Source organism: Embiotoca jacksoni, unplaced genomic scaffold (genome assembly GCF_022577435.1).
Source record: "Embiotoca jacksoni isolate LCO1_2020_lvr unplaced genomic scaffold, fEmbJac1.0.p SCAF_9, whole genome shotgun sequence".
NCBI lineage: Eukaryota > Metazoa > Chordata > Actinopteri > Embiotocidae > Embiotoca > Embiotoca jacksoni.
Genome location: NW_027185447.1, coordinates 8,433,957 through 8,450,299, shown reverse-complemented (window position 1 = coordinate 8,450,299; position 16,343 = coordinate 8,433,957). Strand labels below are relative to the sequence as shown.

At 39.7% G+C, this 16,343-nt stretch overlaps 1 protein-coding gene across 1 annotated transcript in view; it reads left to right on the top strand.

The window, feature by feature from the left end:
- The window catches only part of casz1 (castor zinc finger 1), a 168,347-nt gene that overhangs the window by 2,074 nt on the left and 149,930 nt on the right, over window positions 1-16,343 (top strand). The window lies entirely within an intron of this gene.

Genomic DNA, 16,343 nt, shown 5'->3' with positions numbered 1-16,343 from the left:
AAGCCAGCCTAAAGGTAAGTTTACTTTAGTGTTGTCTTTTATTTTATGAGGTCACCAGAAATAATAACCAACAGCAGGTGACAGTACAGGGTACAGCAGTTCACCTCAGTGCCTTGTTTGTACATGCACTGTTATACAGTGTGTCTAAGGAGAGCTGTAAAGTGATCAGTTTAAGCAGTTTCCAGCTCTTCATCCTGTGTGCTCCCTCAGTGTAGCTCAGGAATGTGACGGCATGTGTCTTCTGTCCGGAGGTCCATCTTGAGTCTGGACACCAGCCAGCCTTCACTGTCAGACTGGTGGTACAGGTTCTCATCTCTCCTCGGCATTGATGAGACACTGCAATACCCATCTGTCAGGCACACTGCCCTTCTCTTTCTGTTTCTCTTTCGTCTGCTCTCTCTGCCTTCCTCCTGCTATAGTTTTTCATTGTCACTATAGGTGAAAGTAAAGCTGCTAAAGAGATGCTATTGTCCATTTGGGCTGTTTTAATTGAAACTTGGTTTGTGTGCATACTTCCGTGTTTATGGATGTGGTCTTAAGGCCTTTAGTTTGGCTTTCTCTCTTTAAAATTGACTTTAAATGTTGCTTGTAGCGCTGCACCCCTGCTTCACTGAATTGGTTGAGAATCTCATTGGTTAATCAGTGTGCGGTGCCTCCAACATTCTTATTGCTCGCAGCCCAATCAGTCAGCGAAATGCCTCATGTCTCATAAGTACCCATCTGCATCTGTCAAGGAGTGTGTAGAATTAAACCCATGTGTATTCCTCCTCTGTTTGACCTTGGCTGTGGACCTCAGGTCTTTGATGTCAAATAAGCGTCAGTAATCCCAGGCGGCATTTGACAGGCTTCAGGAGCTATTACTTTTGTTTCCCCCTCTCTCCCTCCCCCCCACATAAGCTTTATCAATTGCCCTCAGTGTAATGATTTTGTACACAAATTCACACTACCACAACCACAGTGTTTTCCTTGTAAAAATACACCGCCTTCAACACGTACCGTTATACCAGCACAAATAGCACACATGTTTTTTTAATCATCATTATTGTTTTTATTTTAGTGCTGAGGAAATGTCCTTTTTGCATGCTTGATCAGCCAGTAGAAAAATCCAATATAATGGAGGTTCAAGGTGAATTGCATCCCGAGCATTTCCCCCCTTCGACTGAAGGAATATTCCAAAGCAAAATAAACAAATCACGCAGACAACAGTAATATAGGGTTGATTTTGAAGGCATGAAATAAGTATCGATTAAATCCTGCAGTTCATAGATGAAAATGGCCTTTTTGGTAATTTGTCCTGGGTCCTTTCAATACGATGGAGAAAGAGAGGGAGAGAGAGGGCGGCATGGACTCGGGAAGAGAGAGAGACTGCAGAACGGGGTGGAGAGGAAGAATAGAGAGCACAATAAGACAAGTGAACAGTGAGAAAGACAGAAAGAAGAGCTTTCACAGAGCCGAGAAAGGGACAAGCTTCCCCTTTCCGAGCTCATTATCATTCTTAATAAGTCTTAAGGAAGGAAGGAGCATTGAGTGTAAATGCACGGTAATCCTTACACTGGCCAAGGTTAGTAGGGACGTCAGCACAAGCGCACCGTTCCCAGCTGGCCACTTTGGGACAGGGAGGGGACCAGAGGAGCACAGTTAAGGATAGATGTTCAAGGAGAAAGTGAGGACGTTTAGACCGTGTATAAAGGTCAGGGCCTTTCCCCCAGCCTGTAGCTTTTCACTACCTGCACCACCTGGCATTTAATGAGTAAACAGTTCTGCACCAGACTCAAAACAGCAGTATTTGGCCATAAGACTGAGTGCAGGCTGTAATAATTCAGCAAAGAAGTGGGAATTGACAGGTGAGAAGTACAAAGTTAGATTAAAAATCTAAATGAGACAGCTCTCACTTCGGCACCATTTGCCACAAAGGATTCAGTCTTGTATTTATACTCAAGTAACTGTTGACTGCAGTGCGTTTCTAACTCGGTGTTCCTTGGGTGTGGTCCAGAAACAAGCATTAAGATGAATTGGATGAACTGGTGACCAATTAACTCATTTAACAAATTGCCAGCCACTTGCAGTGGTTGTACAACCATGTTGCTTTAATGGAAATCCAATGCAGTATTTATTTATATACTGTACTAAGTTTACAGTCCAGTGCTGTGTCACCCTGTGCATTATACAGTGTTAGTGATATTGAAGTCTTCCTATTCCTTAATCAAATCAGATGTGAGACATGTTTGGCACATTAATCTTAGTCCACAGTAAAACCACACCAGAAGGTGATGAATAATTTGCACAATAAATGTTTTCTGCTGCTACAATTGCATTAAAAAAAACACTCCACTAACAAAAACCTCAGTTTTAAAGGTGCCACATTGTATTAATTTAGATTTCCATTACTTTTTTGATAATAAAGCAAATCTAAGTGCTATATAAATACTGTAAAAGTGTCAAAATGTCATTCCACACTGCCTGTATCAGCAGCTGTGCCATTTAGACTTCTGTAAGTTTGTGATGTCACAAGTCACAAATGATTGCAGTTTCAATAGATTTTTGCACCTAAGCTACTTGGTTAGATTCAGGAAAAGATCATGGTTTGAGTTAAAATATGTACACTATTGACATAAATTAACTTGTGTACTTTTTTTGTTTTTGGGGGGGGACTAGTATATTCTAGGAAAGCAAGCAGCACCGTCCTTGCTGAAAGCTCTGATTTTGATCCATCCAATCACAACCTGCTTCCTACTTTGTCCTTCTTTATATTATGTAACCTTACTTCCTGTTTTGCTCCCGTCATAATTACTACAACCGCTAGAGGTTGCAGTACATGTAAGTATGGGTCATTTTGAGCTGCTTGCACAGATGACCTATAAGGCCATGTTTTGGATGAGTTTGGTTTGGCAGTGTGTGTTGGCGAGCCAGCTCATGTGGTCATGCTGGAGTTAAGTGCTCCACTTTATGTCTTGCAAAGCTGATTATTAGGTCATTAAATCCAAACTGAGCTGAAATACTTCCTCTTTGAAGAACTACCGTATCACTCTTCTATGAACATGCCGTTTGTTTTGGTTTAGTTCCACTTTTCTTTTTTTGCCAACATTATGTTGACAATAAAAATAAAATTTTAAAATCTGCTAATTGTTTAAGATCCATACAAGAGACAAACTGTGATTTTTCTCCCTTAAACCTGTAATTTATCTGACAGTTTATTCACAACAAATACTGTTTATACTTTATGGATGCTAGTTTGAGCAAACCTCCAATTTTAGTTGTCATGTCACATGATCAAAATATTTTTGAGAAAGTGTCCTCCCACGGACAACAGTATAAAACTTGGGGAAAAGCACGACTGTCTGCTATTTGTTAAAATAAAAATAGTCACAATTAAGTGACTAACAGTTAATTTTTCTATAGACAAAAAAAAACTATCACCCAAACATTTTCTCCATCTGATATTCCTTATGTTGCCAGTGTATTTGAATCTTGATAACGACTCTGTGTGTCTTCTTGGATATATGGTGGCTTAGTTGTCCAAGAAGGGGACAACAGTCAAATAACCAGATTAAGCTGGAGCTGATTGTGTAGAATAGGTGTGCCCTTTAGTCGTCTTTTGTCTTGCTCAGTGTAATGCCATCTCACTGCCTTTCTGTCTTGTAAGGATAATTTACCAAGAGACAGATGTTCTCAGACCTTTGCTCATAAACCTACACCATTTTGTTCTATTTTTTGCACTTTTAAAGGTTAGGGAGTGAAACACTTTCCCTGCAACGTGTCAGCCTCTTTAGATTGCTTTGGTGTCAGTTACTCTTTTCTACTGTATGCTGAGTTTAGATACTCATAGTGAACTTAAAGTAGCTCTGACTGGACTGCAAACGTTGTCACATTACACATGGAAGAAGCTTGTCTTCTTCACCATTCTCCTCATCCCACTGTGCTCTGGTTGAGGCATGGTTGGCAACCTGCTCGATTACTGCCCCCCTCTCCCCAGCACCACCAACCCTCCAACCCCCTCCAGGGAGCCTTGGGAGACACAGAGCCATCACCATGGTGATGTGAACACAGATCCCCCACACACCGGTCCATTGTGACTGGCGTGCGTTGAGGTGAGAGGGAACAAAATGTCACAGCAACAGGTTTTTTTGTGTTTTTGTTTTTCCCTCAATTCTCAGTGGAATTGCGCTCAGATCCATGTGATAAGTCGTACTGGAGGGACTGCTAGAGAAACTGGGGGAGTTGGGGAAACAAGTCGATTGGAGAAATGAACAGAGTGACATGGAAAGAGACTTTAAATACTAATAAGTCCATGTTTTTCTTTTCCTTTTATTTCCAGTGGTAATGTTAAGCATCAGGGCAAAAACACAAAAGCAGTCTTTAAGGAGTGTCATTGATATTGGCTTAAATGTGTTTGCAAATTCTCTAAATAGGCATGGCCCAAAGTTGAACAAAACTCCCAGGGTTTTTAATGTTTTACAATACTATTTAATCAGCATCAGAGTTTTGCAAATGGAAAAATATTACGTAATAAAAGGGTTTTAATTTGGCTGGATTATATACAGACTGAGAATACACAGTTTGCTTGTCAGATTTGTGGTAGTTTTGGCGGTGGCACATAATATTGGTCAGTAGAAGGCCCTTTATATCACAGGGTTTCTAAGTTGCTCTATACCTCACTGTACTTCTGACATAGTGGCTTGTGATTAGTTTATAATAATGCCCTTCAAGCTTTCAGTTTACAATGACCTTTGACCTGTCCTGATCCAGGCAACAGGCTATTGGCTCCAGACCATGGTGAGGGAAGGGTCTTATAGATAATGTGGTGTTGAAAAGGTGGAGCAGATTTTGCCCTCCACCCTGAAGAAGATGTGGGCCGTGTCCTCTGACAGGTCCAGGGTTGCCCTCAGTCCTAGAGATTGGGAGCAGGGGTCAGCCCGTGCCTGAGGGCACAAAGGTGACTTCAAACACACAACCCGAACGTCTGGTGTAATGTCTGGGCCTCATGCCCTCTGCTCCAAGTAATAGACCTACCCCATGGCTCCTATAATATTAAATATTAGTTAGTCTTCTCTCTTTCCATACATATATTATATACATACATTTATTGTGTTTTGGACTCACTGCCATGTACTGCACACAACAACTCCCACAATAACCTGTTTTATTATGCAAGAAGCACAAGTCTCATTAATATTTGTTGATATATAGCTATAGCAGTCAGGCCGTTTCATGCCAAGTCTGTAAGAGTCTAGCATCTCTGTTCCCTGAGCAGATGCAAAGGTGCAGGTCCTGAGAGATCCTTTTATGTTTGGAGACCTCTCCTTGCTCCTTTGACTGCGACCTCAACCACAGCACAGCTCTGTCTCAATCAGCTCTCTGCTGTAATCCCACTTCAGAATTCCTCTTGGCTAAGGGAGTAAATAAATTTTTCAGCATTTATTAGAATACAGCTTGCCAGAAGGGACTCCTCTCTCCTCTCCTATTGCTGCTCCAGTAATTAGCAAATTGATTAGGAGAACTTCAACACACCTCCTTGGCTCTTATCTCCCCATTCTAGGACAATATTGAGGTGCCATGGGACAGCATAAATATTTTAAGGGAAACCCTCGGTGAATCTCATTAAATGGCTGTGGGGCAGAGCAGCTGTCTCCTGCTGAAGGTCCCAGCCAATTTTCTAAACTATGATTAAAGAAAAGTTTTGGATTATTTAAACATGCCATGTCCTGTGGGTTTTTTTTTCAGTGCCACTGAAGACCTCTGTGATTCCCCCACCCGTCCGTGCCAGGACTGCTCCTCTCCCTTTGGATCTATTAGTTTGAAATCGTTTGGGTGATGACTCTTTGAAAGAGGTGGTCATTCTGGGATACCGTGTTCAAATGCAAGGCAACAAAGATCTCTCCTTTATGCACAAATGCTAATTAAAATTTTTTACCCCCATCCCCAAGCTGCAGAGGGAAAGACTTGGTAGCAATTTGGCAGATAATCAAATTGCATTTTAAATGGAGCCGTTTAAAGATGACTGGGGTCTGCTCACAGGAAGACACAGTGGCACAAATTAAGCTCGAATAAGCTGCTATGTACACTGAGGAACAATACAACAAAATTCACATAACAATAGGATTTATGTAAATGGACACCATGTTTGATTTATGTTTCCCTGAATTAGTTAAAAAAGAGTCAGGTAAACAGATTTGTTTTCTGCAAATGCAGGCAAGCAGGAATTCTGTTTTTCTTTTAATTATGATTTCCTTCTTGCTAAGTGCCATTTTTTTTTCATTATGTGTCCTTACAATCTGACCAATTGCCAGAAAATGCTAATAGGACATGATTAGTTAACGGTTCTGGTACCTAGGGAAAATTTTGCTCTTAATTTTAGATTTTCAGCCTGACAGAAATGGCAAACTGGGTGGAAAATGTTGTCAACAGCTATGTTTGTCTACAAAAATATGCGCTTAGAAGCTGTCCCCCCACATTTGGTATACATCATTAAGTTCTTCGTGGCCAATCAAACTGTCTGTTCACACAGCATTCCAGCACATATTAGTGACATCTCGTTAGCAGAATACAGAAAACTGACACAAAAAATTTGGGAAACAGGCCTGAATTGTTTATCTCTCAGAATAAGTTAAAAGTGTGACTCGGATGAAATGATAGAATTGGATCAAACATGCAGCTTCCAAAAATGCTCTTATTATCCTCGCTTTTTGTGTCCCTGAAAAAAATTAAGGCACCAAATGATGTGTTTCGTTTTCAGCACTATTCTTTCTCAGGCCACATTTCCTGTAAAGTTAACCATTCATCACAAGACCCATACAGCCATCCCCACTGCTTCATATCCATAAAACCCCATTATGGACAGCACAACAAGTGATGCTTGACTTGTAAGTTTAAAGGGTTCTTAATTGGCTGTGATTTGCTGGCTGTACAGCAGTGACTATGGAAGTGGCATAATTATCCTCCGTAGATGATACATTACTTTTCTGGCGAATTAATGCACCTTAACACTGCATGTATGCACAGTCTTCTGTTTAAGCGTAGCCTTCATCTCAGTGTCATTGCAAACTGACAGGACAAGGGTTTTGACTTGCACACTGCAGGTTGCACGTAAGTAGCTGTACTGCTGACCTCCTCTGCCTTCTTTACAGATACCCACATCCAGAGAAAATCCCCTGAGATCGTTTAGAAGGATCGTTCAATGGATGCATGTTTTCTCTTTAGATTTGTGATTGAAAGCAGCTGAATGCATTTAAAGAACAATGAAATACTGAAGCATCTCATCCTTACAGGGTTTGATACTCATTCAAAAGCATTTAACAGCCCAGTGGACCTTGAAAAAAATGTCAAGTACCCTTGATACTTTTTGGATTTTCAGGTCGACACATTCCACAGTAATCTAAAGACTATATATGTTACATGTATATGATTTTTAGAAGATTAACATCAAAGAATAGGGTGTCACTGATCATACTTTTTTATATAATAGAATAAAAGCAGTGCAGTTTTTTTTTCTCCGAGCACCAGATTATCCCAGCATAAATTTCAAATTTATACTCCACTGTTTGTTTCAAAATTTGTCTTCCTTTTGGGGTGAAAAAAAAGTACAAAACTAATGAGCTCAGTGCGTCTTTGATTGTGTATTTGTGGATGTTATGAATCAGACTTTACTTTGGATTCAAGTTTTGTCTACATCGACCAGGTTTTTAATTTTCTTCATTCTGGGGCTTGTATCCAATCTACCAATCATGGCTCAACACGTAATGTGTTGGCACTTGCTGTAACAGAACATTTTGGTTCAAAAACCCCAACAGTCATCCTCACGTCAGTATTTTAATGCCTGTTTTATACCAAAAAAAAGCACAACATAGTTATATTTTTCGTAAATGCAGTAGGATCTTAATTGGAGCATCTCAATCCCTGTCTTATGATGTTGATTGACAAATATTGTTGCAAAGTTAATGACACAAGAGGGATTTGATTGATCAAGTGGATGACTGATCATAAAACTGCAGTCAATATTTGGCTGCAGCTTTATTTCCCCCCCGAACAACAGTGTACCAGGATGTCTGAGATGTATGGCTAGACACACACTGATGGCAAAACACATATTTACACTTTGTCTCTCCCCGAGCGGGATGAAGCTGCCTCTGTTTGCTATACAGTAAATAATATCCCATGATGCTTAAATGAACATTTATTCAGTTAGAGCAAAGGGTATTGGTTAAAGCTGACCAATTTTAGAGTAGTTGGGATGAAAATCTCCCTCTAATTACTGTACAGTGTGGATCCTTCGGTCCCAGTCCCTCTGATGGTATTAAAAAGTCTCTTTTATTTATAGAAATAAAATTTTAGCTTCAGAGACAATAGGCTAGTTCTGTTTTACGGTACAGCAGACTTTATCTTTTTAATAAAAATTCCTGACTTGGTGAAAGTTTAATTAATAAGGGACTTAAAGCTAGGGGAATGAGCAGGGGAGTTGGGTCTTTAAGGGGGTACTTATTTTTCCATCTGGGCTATCCTCCAAAAAAACTGTCAATTAGTGCGTTAAGCTGAAGAGACAAAAAACGTCATTAGTTCTTGCAAAAAGAATAATGGGTTTTAAATGTTTTGCTTCAGAGGCAGGCCAAAAGCACGGCGAGCCTTATGTATTTTTATTCATTTCATGCAATTATCAAAGTTTGAAGGAGGGATTTATTGTACTGAGGTGCATTACTGAGGATGCAGACACAGTTTGTTGCCTTTCATAGAAACTGTGTACCTTAATTGTCTGAAATACGATAAACTTTGTTGTATTCTGTTTCCTTAGTTTTGATCCCTAATTTGTAACTCTTGGTTAAAATTTTCTCTGCTAAATAGTTGGGCTAAATATCATTGAGGAAAGGATTCATATATGTAATATGGCTCTTCGCTGGGTGTCGCTATCAGTATGTAAGAGTTGGTTATTTGATAAGCTCCCATATATAGTGAGGAGAATTGGGACTCGTGTGGCATTGAATTGTGAATAGAATAGTATAGTAACAATCAGTTTTTTGGTAGAATTAAAATAGTCCAAGCAGCTTTTATGTCAAGTACAGCAACAGGTGAAATTTGGTAGGTGATTGTTGTTAATGTCTTTTGGTGAGTTGCGTTATTTACATTGTCTTTTGATATAGTATAATACAAAGTAAAAGAAATGTTGTAAATCATTTGGTCCAAAGTGATGGATCATCAATGTGTCAGAGCATTTCTAGCATTGAGAATAAAAGGTATTTCACCTTGAAGAAATACTTGTGAAAAGGTGACCTGTGACTGAGCAGGGTCCTTTTGGAAATAAACTTTCTACCTTGCAGATGGCCATTTGAAGAGTCTTTATGTAGGCAGAAAGTGTGACATTGGTGCTTAAATGAGGCTTACATAACTGGCCATAGTGCAAAGGGTTTGAGGAGCCAAGCCCAAAATATGTCATTGACTTGTGCCACACACAACAGGCGATGTCTTTTGCATCACAGTGTGTGTGCTAGTAAATGATTGGTTACAGGAGATCCTCCAATAAATTAATTGTTTCCACTTCATGGTTAAGTATGTGCTACTCTTCCAAATCGAGTGCTGGTACTTGGTTATTACACTTTAATAGCTCGCTTGCCAAACTAACGATATATTACTCCATGTGCTGGCTCAGATCAGAGAAGATGAATTGGCTATTAATTAGAGTTGCACTGAGAGGGCACAGGGGAGAGACTACTCATAGCCTTGCAATCAGTGTCAACGGGGGCCCTTTTCTGACTGGGACAACCGGGGCAGGCCCAGGTCACCGAGTCTTATCGTGAAAACCATTGAATCTGGTGGAAGAAGCAGCCTCAAACATGGCCATCTTCTTGTTCAAGTCAAACAAAGGACAAGGGAGTTTAACGTCGAGCAGCTGCAATTTCATTTGATGATTTTAGTCTGGAGTGTGGACAGTGGCAGAGATGTGTGGGAGGTTGTTTGGCTTCATTAGGTTCCTTAACAAAAGCCTCACGTCCGAAGGACTTTGAATTAGAAAGTTATGGAGGAAATATTTGACGGGGAGGGATGATTTGTGGGGAATATTATTGTTTGGCGCACTTTTCTCGTGCAGCCTCTGAATTAGCCCTTTTATCACAATTAATTAAGCTTGCCTATAGGAGATGTTCCATCTTGATCTCATCCACACAGGATAAATAAGTCAAAGCAGCAGGATATATGTCCTTTTATTGGCTGACTTGATCTCGGAGGCATCTGTAGTGTGTGGGGGGGCTGTCTCTGCGGTGCGACTTTGTGGAAGAGTCTTTGCCATCACTCACTTTGAATGCTTGTTTTATGACTCGTTTTGTTAAAAACCTCTTTTTTTAATGCAAGGTATAAGGAGTTATGGCCTGTCCATGCAAATTAGGAAATTTTGACAGTTTGTTATTCATGCCATCGCCTTTTTAAACACTTAAAGGCAATAAATTTCACTGTGACAGGCTGCTCCAAAATTGCCACTAAATATTATTAAATATTTTAACAAGTTCCTTGTAAATATGCCTTAAATGTTTGAACGATGGGCAGGAAGAAAAATGGCTTTGCATCAACTTATTAGAGGCTATAAAAGTGGCAGTGATTTATCATGGATGTGGAGCAACTCGGGCCATCTTTTTTTTTGTTTTGCTTATTCTGTTGGCTTGCTTTGTTCTGATGTGCACATTAAAGAGAGAAACATCATGTTAAAAGCCCGCAGTTTCACCAGTCATCAAAGTGTTAGTTGCAGATATTGTTGTACCTGTAGTCCTTGAAAGACAGTGATGTATGGCCACAGCATTTTATAGTTTTTAAAGCTTCTCATACCCATTTATAGTTTTCCATTTTGTGATATCACTGACTGTAACCGAGTGTGTTGATCAAGAAATCCAGGTGATTTAATTTAACTCAGGCTTGAATTTTTCTTTTAACTCTAATTATTTTCTGTGATTATTCTTGTGACCATTTGAAGGAAGCAAAATTTTTGCAAAATGAAAATTTATCTGTCACAATATCCGTCACATTGTAACGCTCCTGTGCAGTGACACTGTTCATCAGATAAGTGCCGTAGCCCGTCATTCTTCAGTATTTTCCAGTCTCTGCACTGCTTTGTTATTGTCCATGACAATGATGGTGTTGGTTTGATATGAATCGGATCTAAATCGTGTTTGCTGTCTGTTGTTTCACTCCTAGATGTATAGTAATTTTCTCTGGTAATGCTACAGAATGGCTGTAAACTCTCAAATCTCTTTAATTACAAAGTCGAGCTACGAAGAGAAGTGGAACGGCCTAAAAATAGTTTGAGATGTGACACAGTCTTGTGGTTTGTGGTGCACCTTCCCTTGGTTAGGGTTGGGAATTTAACACAAATCGGGGTCATCTAGAGTAACACCACTGCGCTCCAGAGGATTTATGCTTTACACTGGCAGTTCGCAGATTCCTCCATCAGCCACGTTGCAGCCTTCAAATTCAGAAGTCAACTTTTCCCCTTACCAGCCTAGGATTTTGTGACTTAAAAGTGGTTTCTTAATTTATTGTATTTGAATTCTGATTAAGTTCAACTTCATGTTCTTTATTAACTCTTAAGAGAGGAAATTATGTTGGCCAGCGACCACAAAAAAGGAATGAAATCACCACTTGGCACTAAATTACAAGATACAAAAACATTTAATGAAAACGCTGTCATATTCAAAAATGCTGACTGTGCAGTCACAGTATCCCAGTGACTTTATTAGGTAATCTCATTGTTACTTAGATAAAAAAAAAAGCAATCAAAAAGGCCTGGTGCACATTTTTTTAGAATATGCATCTGCTTCAGTAATGCTTTCAGAGTGACAGTTTGCTTGGCATTTGCTTTATTTTGTCACTCCAGTTCCCTGCTTCCTGTCCTCAGTGCACCAGAAATGCACAGCAAGCACAAGTACAAAAAACTGCACAAATGGGCCTTGCCACCAATCAGAGATCTGAAATTTATTTAGGATTTGTTCAATTTTCTATTTCTGCTGTATACTTTATTAAAACTGCAACAATTCTTTTCTGGTATCTGATGGATGGAAGTGTTGAGATCACAAGACGTCGCTCAAGATTTCTAGATATCTCGTCTAATGATTTTGTGTGTTGATGTTTCTTTTTTTATGCTCCTTTTTAGATATTTATGTATTAAGAAGGCAATCGTGGGTCATATAATCCACACACCCTTCACTGTTTTGGTTAGGAGCCACTACAGTATTCAGTAAATCTCAGTGCTGTCTGTGCACATCACTCTTACCGGTTAGTATGACGTGACGGCTGCCATGTCAGCAACATGGCACATCTCTGTTCTCCCTCTCTGGAGCCCTCTGTGAGTTTTCCCTGGGGTTGGCAGAAAACGAGTGCCCCCGTGTCTGAGTGGCTATAACCTTGCCACTAGCTTGTGTGTGCGTGTTTGTGTGTTTTCCAACTCTAAAGACTTGAACAATGATGACTCAAGCCACGCAGAGTACACCTCAGGGAAAATTCAGCGGGAATAAAAATAACAAGTGGATTTTTGACTGCAGTAAGATGTGAGCATGCTGGCACTGGGCTAAAAGCCTGAGCAGATTTTGCCCCCCCAGTTCATTAGATTAGGCTGTCTCATGTTCAGGAAGTGCTGAAAGGCACTGCAGATTGTATCTGCACAAAATCCTGTCCTTACGTCCAGAGACAGTTGCCAGTCCCAGTCTTTGAAATTCCAAAGTAGTTCTCAATTCAGTTAAGGCCTGATACTGTGGTTGTCTCTCTGTGGGCCCCCATGATGAGGGCTCTTATTAGACGGGTTAAGTATGAGGATGCCTGTGTTGGTATTTCTGCGGTTGCTCATCTGCGCACAGCACATGAATTTCTCTAAATTATTTATTTTCCTGACATCACCATATGGTGCTGTAACTTGTTTGTCTTGGAGCATACTGGAGAAATGCAAGACCTAGACGGAATTACTTGTTGTGTGTATACATGGGAGACCCTCTTCAAACAATGCCTGTTTTTTGTTATTTCTTTTGCTGGGTGGGCTCTGTTGATGCAATTCTGTGCAACACGCTACAGCAGTTCTCTTCTCAACTACTTGAGAGCAAGAGATAATAAACATAATTGGGCCAAAATGTGGAGATGTTTCAAAGAGAAGCGCAGAGGCCGCTGCCACTGGTCGACAGTGGATGGGGCAGATGAGAAAGAAGCTGGAAAGGCCCTGGAAAAATTGGGCCCTGATCTTCTCTGAAATGCCACAATTAATTGCTATGCGTTGTCCCCGATGCACGGATGATTAAATGTGCTCCTAAACTGCCCTGATTTGTGGGGGCACCTTGCCGATTTTATTTGCCACTGTTAACATTTTCATTCCTGCATTATGCATGGTGCTGTGGGGCAAGGAAGTGCTGCAAACAAATGGCCTGAGGGATCGGTGTAAACACAGTGTGCCATAAGGGGGAGAAGACTAACAGTTCAGCACAGCCTCCCTCAGCCAGTCTTCACTGACAAACTAGACAGCCCCTCTGCAGCTCGGCTATGCCCCAACAGATCAGTATGGTGTGGTTGTGAATGTGTTACCTCAGATACTCAAACGTGTTGACTGAAATCACCAGATATATATATAAAGAATGAAAGGACAGGGTTGGGATTTGACACAATAGAACATGCTCTTCTGTATCTTTATTAATCAACCATGAATGCATGTCTGATAGAATATTTCTATCGAACTAATTGAATATGATTCCTTCTCCTTTGGCATCTATAGGCTGAGGTCACTTTCACTAGTTAATTCTGACAGCCAAAGCAATGTGGTGCTGGTTCCTTTGTGTTAAGGGATTTTAATTCCTCATTGCAATAATCAGTGACTGATGGAAGCCCTAGTGTTATATGAAGGCGTGCCAAATGACATGTGCTCCCTTTTGAACATGAAACACTATGGAGTAGAAATGTGAATTTTCACATTAGAGGCATATTAACTCTCTGATTAGGATTTACTTGATCTGGGATCTTGGCTGTTAGAAGTGCAACGCTGCACACGAAGCCTGCCTGAGTTGTCAGCTGTCATGGCACTGGCCCAGAGCCTTACACTTGGCAGGTCTCCACCCTCTCACCTCTGGCTGACAATGCAAATACAGGCAAACAAATTGTAGCTGCTGGACAGCTCTGTATATGCCCATGTAATTCCATATGGATAAGAAAACTTGGAGTGTGGTGTAAACTGATCATCAAAATGTTGGTCCTTTTCACAATAGTAGTCTGCTGTTTTGACAGTTCTTTATTTTATGTCATAAACCAGTCCATAGTCTCAAGTTCCTGGCAGTATATGCAGTTTTTTTTTTTTTTTTTTTTTTTTTTTTTTTTAACCCAGCCTCTTCCCATCAAAATGTAACTAATGCTACAGGAAATGGAAATAGGGCAGATATTGTTTTTTATGGCCTGACCTTTGAGACATTATTATTTTTTTGATGAATAACTGTTTACTCTGAAAGCGGGCATTAAACAAGTTTCCTTAAGTTTTGCAGTCATTGCCCCTGACGCAAATGGCAAAACAAAAACATCTCATTCGGTTCACGGGCAAAGTGAAGCCTGCTGTCAGTGGAAATAGAAAGTGTGTTTTAGTGGACTGGAGCGTCGTGTTAAATAGATGGCAAACCAGTTCATTAGGATGCCTTTCAGAGCATGAAAAATGACCTTTTCCCTTGTAATTGTAGTTTGAGTTCATAGATAGTTTACTATAACTGGAGCATACTGTATGTTGACAAGGATCACTGGAAACAATTAGCGGTGCATCTCAGCAGTCAGTCTGCGAGCAGCTCTCTTTCCACTCTATTTCCACCTTCTTGCTCAAATACCAGTCTGATTGGATTACATGTGACAAATACGAAAAATACATAATTGAATTGATCAAGTGCATTGAACCTCACCTTGCACTTTCAGCTGTACCCTCTTATTCTGTTTAGAAGGTTTGTAAATATATAAAGAAAACATACAAACACACACATAAAGCAACACATGTATTGGCATACATATATATATATATTTTATTATAGTCAGCTGAAGGAGTGAAATTTACTCAATTCTGTTCATTTATGATCTAATATGTCGCTAGTTTCTGAAGACTCAACCAGATTGTGTCTGTAGTGCATTTTAAGTCACGAATGACTGTGTGCTATTGAGAATAGATATTTATATTTATTGCAGTAGTGTAGTTTCTTTGTAGTTTAGTGGCAGCTGTAGGGTGTTCTCAAGTATTTCATAATCACCATCTTAATTGCGAGTGACATGATTTTACATTTATGCACCATAGTTTCAATGTTAAAAGTCATTTTATGTGTGTTTTTGGTCATTTATGCTATTACTGTATATTTACAGCGAGCGTATCACTCCTTCGCATGCTCACGTACTTGGTTAAGGTAATCAGTTGCATTGAAAGAGATAGTGTTTAATTTATGTTTGTTTTTTCAGCATGTTCTTCTCAAATTAAAAAAGTCTTAGGGAAGTGCAGTACTTTTATGACAATGTTATTGAAGTAAATATTTACATATTTAGTATTGCCGTGTATGTTGCTATACTGTGCTTAGGTTATAGCTCAGATAAAACATTGAGAGATGTAACCATTTTGGATCGCTTTTCTTCTTTTGAATCTATTTTGCTGTCATCATCAGAAATTTCCCTCCTGCTCTGTGGTGTTTAGATAAAGCAACTGTGGTTGAACAGAGCAAATATTTAAGGTATCTGCAAATGTGATGCACATCTGTCAAACAGCCCAAGGGTGAAAACCAACACATAACAAGGCAACAAATGCTGATCCGGGACTTCTCTGCGGCAAAATAAAATATGGCTCAAGTTTTCATTAAGGTGCTATTGATTAGCTTTTCCTGGCAATGAATTATGGACGACATTAAATAAAAGGGAAAATATTTTTATGACTTTGCTTAAGCCATGCCAGATTCCCCCTTAGCCTCTTGTATGCTCGCCCTGACAGGCATTTTGTTTTCTCTCAAATTCTTGTGGCTTTTGTGAGATATAGACCCAGTAAAAAAAAAAAGTTATTTTACCTTGATAACTTTTTCCATCTTAGATATGTGTAAAACAATTAGGAATACAGACTGCAAAGACAGTTTGAAATTGTCACTTTTAAATCTCAAAAGATATAACTTAGATTTTCAGACCCTCCTGTTGTAATTTGACCAGATTTATAATGTCAAAAATTACGTTCGAAAGTGCTCAAAACAATCGAGTGTTGCTGAAATCCCTTTATATGCTCAATATATTACAAGCACTCATATTTTAACAGAGATGTCTATATTGCATCTTACTCTTTGTTATTCTCCGAAGGTTCAAAGTTTCTCTCTGTACGTGGACATATTTATTGCTCGGGTAAAGAC